The sequence below is a fragment of the Crinia signifera genome, chromosome 6, assembly GCF_055691185.1.
Source record: "Crinia signifera chromosome 6, ASM5569118v1, whole genome shotgun sequence".
Taxonomy (NCBI): domain Eukaryota; kingdom Metazoa; phylum Chordata; class Amphibia; order Anura; family Myobatrachidae; genus Crinia; species Crinia signifera.
In genome coordinates this window covers 201,022,076-201,027,766 of record NC_139222.1, presented here as the reverse complement: position 1 = coordinate 201,027,766, position 5,691 = coordinate 201,022,076, and positions in this window count along the sequence as shown.

Here is a 5,691-nt window from a genome sequence, read left to right as displayed (position 1 = left end):
GGCGTAAATGCATGGCGTCAATGCGTCCAACGTCACACCTGGTTGGACAGCAAAGTCTGTCCAGGCGTTCGTCTCCATAGCATCATGACGCTCACACTTAGGGGGAAAATTAATAAGATGTGTATTATACTTAGAAAGAAGATAGGTACAGCGCTGTACTGAATATAAAAAATATATTTAATAAAATTAATCACAATAAAATACAATCATATAATTAATAATACACACAAGACACACACACATAAAACATGTAATCTCTTTGTTAGCGTTTTAGAACTGGTTAATGGTTATTATGTTTGCAATTGCATATATTATATGCTCCAACCTTGAGCCTGTTAGTAGGTATTAATATATTGAGAGTTCAAGTCCCCACATATGTGCACATTAGTTGTGGTAATACTTAATTGTAATCCAGGGGTATTGTGGCTTGTGACATCAGCGATGAAATTCTCCGACCAGATTCAATGGGTCATATCCGAGATTCTTTTCAATCTGCTGGGTACAATAGCAGCCTGGTGGTCCCCTCAACGCGTTTCTCCGCCTAAAACGATCAGCGGCTTCCTCAGGAGAAGTGTATGAAGTGTTACAGGGCTTCCGCCTTTTATACCGGTAGTCTCTGTACTGCGCATGCGCCCGCGTCATGCGGGTCACGCCTCGCTTTGAGATGCGCTCTTTGTTATACAGGCGCTCGCGTCATGCGTTCCAGGACTCATTTCCAGGTACTGTCCATGTTTGTAGATCGTCAAGACCACATTATGCGTCTCACGCCTCCACCTCAGCCTGCGCTTGTTCACGTACAGCTGAAAATGGGATTTCCTGTTTGCGTGTCAAGCCTCATTCTGAGGATTTATAACGGAGATATAATTCGGCATTTGACTTGTATGATTTTAATAATACGTTTGGCAGAATGGTAATTTCTTTCACAGGTTTTAAGGCTCATATTAATGGATGGTTCTGGGCATTTGTGAGTTCGTAATAAACGAATGATAGCCAGTTCATTTATATACCAGTTCTCTATTGATAATAGGACATGGACAACAATTAACACATACATACATTTAATCAAAATTATATAATATTTAAAAAATATATATACATAGTTATTACTATTTCTATTTGATAGAGCGAGATATTACAGATAACTGTCTCAAAATATCATCATTAAATTCAATAAAAAATGTCTCAATTTTTCGTTGATATTATTCTTGTGCAGTACGTTATATAATTTCATAATTCATTTATATACATATAAATCTATTTCTTTGGATTCTAATAAATTGAGAATCCAAAGAAATAGATTTATATGTATATAAATGAATTATGAAATTATATAACGTACTGCACAAAAATAATATCAACGAAAAATTGAGACATTTTTTATTGAATTTAATGATGATATTTTGAGACAGTTATCTGTAATATCTCGCTCTATCAAATAGAAATAGTAATAACTATGTATATATATTTTTTAAATATTATATAATTTTGATTAAATGTATGTATGTGTTAATTGTTGTCCATGTCCTATTATCAATAGAGAACTGGTATATAAATGAACTGGCTATCATTCGTTTATTACGAACTCACAAATGCCCAGAACCATCCATTAATATGAGCCTTAAAACCTGTGAAAGAAATTACCATTCTGCCAAACGTATTATTAAAATCATACAAGTCAAATGCCGAATTATATCTCCGTTATAAATCCTCAGAATGAGGCTTGACACGCAAACAGGAAATCCCATTTTCAGCTGTACGTGAACAAGCGCAGGCTGAGGTGGAGGCGTGAGACGCATAATGTGGTCTTGACGATCTACAAACATGGACAGTACCCGGAAATGAGTCCTGGAACGCATGACGCGAGCGCCTGTATAACAAAGAGCGCATCTCAAAGCGAGGCGTGACCCGCATGACGCGGGCGCATGCGCAGTACAGAGACTACCGGTATAAAAGGCGGAAGCCCTGTAACACTTCATACACTTCTCCTGAGAAAGCCGCTGATCGTTTTAGGCGGAGTAACGCGTTGAGGGGACCACCAGGCTGCTATTGTACCCAGCAGATTGAAAAGAATCTCGGATATGACCCATTGAATCTGGTCGGAGAATTTTATCGCTGATGTCACAAGCCACAATACCCCTGGATTACAATTAAGTATTAACACAACTAATGTGCACATATGTGGGGACTTGAACTCTCAATATATTAATACCTACTAACAGGCTCAAGGTTGGAGCATATAATATATGCAATTGCAAACATAATAACCATTAACCAGTTCTAAAACGCTAACAAAGAGATTACATGTTTTATGTGTGTGTGTCTTGTGTGTATTATTAATTATATGATTGTATTTTATTGTGATTAATTTTATTAAATATATTTTTTATATTCAGTACAGCGCTGTACCTATCTTCTTTCTGGTTTTTTACTAATACTAGGGGTTTGTGGTAATCCCCCTATTGGCACAGCAGCAGCACTGAATAACAATCAGCGCTCAGTATCACCTTTTGTAGTTTTCTTGTGTATTATACTTCACATGTGATGTTGCTATGGGAAACCAATGAGAATCTACTTATTATTTATTTAGCACCCTCTAGAAGGTATAAGACAGGATCTGATTGGTTTCCCATAGCAACATCACATGTGAAATAGAATACATATCTTAGTATACTGGGCAAGACGTATCAAGCTTCTAAAAGTGAAAAAGTGGAGAGTGATTAACAGCCAGCCAATCAGCTCCTACCTGACATTTTTCAAACCCAGCCTGTAACATAGCAGGTAGGAGCTTGATAATCACTTTTTAAGCTTGATACATATTGCCCTTAGTGTTTAAAGGCCCCAGGCACCTCCAGCGATCTGAGCTTTACAGCCCAGAATCATTGTGGTAACCATGGTAACCCATTCATGCTCACATTGATTTAAGCAACATGACACCAATCAAATGCATGTGCCCGGATATGGTGCCCATCACTCAGATTAGAAGAATGCCTTTCACTACAGGGAAATTAAAAAGACAATTATTCAAGTCGGCATAGTGGAATCTAATGGACCTGGTGCTGCAAACACAGGCAGGCCTGTAGTGAAGGGCATTCTTCTAGTCTGAGTGATGGGCACCATATCCGGGCACATGCATTTGATTGGTGTCATGTTGCTTAAATCAATATGTTGAATGGGTTACCATGGTTACCACAGCTGTTTGGGTCTTTTGGGGCAGATGTATTAAGCCTTAACAAGAGATAAATGCAAGGGTGATAAAGATAGATAACCATCCAGCCAATCAGCTCCTTACTGACTTTTTTCAAACACAGCCTGTAACATGGCAGTTAGCAGGTGATTGGCTGGACGTTTATCTCTCTTTATCAGCCTTGCATTTATCTCTTGTTATGGCTTAATACATCTGCCCCATTATACTTTATATATATATATATATATATATATATATATATATATATATATATATATATATATAAAAAGAACAAAGAATACCCAAAGGTCCGCGCCCAAATAAAGAATAGCAGCAACTCTGAGAGTCCCCCGTTAGCTGAGACCCAAAACAGATAGAAATACAGAACAGGAACAGAGTGCGCTTAAAGGTGAAAGTACACAACTTTTTTTTCACAATATAAAAATTAAATAAAAGCCCACAACACGGCTCATAGAAAATACAGTGATGGTATAATCATATATAAAAATCAATATGACAAAATCAATATGACAAAATCTGTGATAATTCAGTACAACAGCAGGCAGGCTTACATCTGTAAATGCCACTGACAGGGAAGTCAAGGAACAGAGCATTTTGTACCTAATGGAATGGGTCATGTTGGAGGGTATGCTTTTGCATACCCCCACTTCTAAATTTCCACTTTGACCACTATATATATATATATATATATATATATATATATATACTGTCCTGGGATGGCACTCCGAAATAGGAGAAAGTAGTAGAAAAGCCGGTGCCCGCCTGTGTTCAGAGCAGTGCTGAACTGCTCCTGTATGCAATAGGGGAGGGGTGACGGCGGCACTCGAAATAAATGGACACGCAGCCAGGTATCTTATACCTGGCTGCGTGTCCATTTATTTCGAGTGCCGCCGTCACCCCTCCCCTATTATATATATATATATATATATATATAAAGAAAAAAGAAATTGAAGCGCACCAGTCAGCAACAGGTAGGTACAATTTTTACTGATATACAGCTGACAGACATAGGTAAAACATAAAGGAATAAAAACTCCCCAAATGGAAAGGGCGGTACAGCGATACCAGGTGTTGATGGAAACCCGACAGCAGTGATCAGTTGCGGACGGAGCACCGGACAGCAGATACCAGCCACGACTTCCACAGGATACAGCGGACCAAAGCCAGGACGTCTACAGCGTCAGGATAGAGCAACCACACCGTGACGCTGTAGACGTAGAATGACGTCCATACTGCTTGCTGGCTCACCTCATTCCAGCGCGTCAGACAAGGTGAACGGGAACCGTCTGCGGCTCTGTCTGTCTTAGCGTCTGCAGTGCCTGAGACAAGAACCTTCCATCCCGCAGCAACGCCCCGGATCTCCTTCTGTTTTTTAACCGCGTGTGTATTCTGTGAATACATTCTTGTGATCATTCTTTGGAGACTGGACCTTGATTTCAAAGATACCGTTATGTGAACTCGGGTCAGAAATAAAAAGTAAGTTACACTCCATATGTATCGATCTGCCACTTACTGCCATTTGATGTTTGAAGAACAAAGATACCTTGTAGTGCACTCGTGATAGAATCATTAAGTAAGTGTTCAGGAGATTATACCCCCCTGCTAAAAGAAACTGTTACGTGAACTCGAGACAGAATAATAAAGTAAGTGTGGTTATCAGCCCACTAACAACATCAGCTGTGCTCTGATCTCCAGCTCACGATCAAGTTTCCACCAAGCGCTGGTTATCCCTCCATTTGTGTTTGTCCAGTGTTTCCGTTGTTTGAAGGAATTGATGGCCTCCATGGGATAGTACTCAGCTGCTTCCTACTAGCGCCAGTCCCCTATCAAATCTTTGCCAGCAATGTTGAGGCTGGCCACCCCACCCACCCCCCTCTGGAGATTGGTTGCACCCCTAAACATGGGCCCTCTACCACTTTATTTCCCCAGTGGGCCCTTCAAGCCCCAGTCCAATGCTGCTACCAACAATCAATTATATACAGAGATATGCAACAGAGTAGACACACCAGGAGGGGTAAATCAAATGACTGATGATCTAAGTAAACTTGAGAATTGGTCAAGAGAATGGCAACTACAGTTTAATGCTAAAAAATGCAAAATTATGCACTTGGGACTCAAAAACCCAAAGGCTCAATATAGTATCAAGGGTACTATAATGGAAACTACTGAGGAAGAGAGGGATCTAGGAGTCACTATTTCAAGTGACTTAAAGGCAGGGAGGCAATGTAACAAAGCAATGAGGAAGGCTAGTCAGATGCGTGGTTGCATAGGGAGAGGAATCAGTAGCAGAAAAAAAGACGTAATAATGCCACTTTATAGGTCATTGGTACGACCTCATCTGGAATACTGTGTCCAGTTCTGGAGACCATATCTTCAGAAGGATATAAATACATTGGAGAGTGTACAAAGAAGGGCAACTAAAATGGTTCATGGCCTACATCACAAAACTTACCTAGATAGACTAAAATATCTAAACATGTATAGTT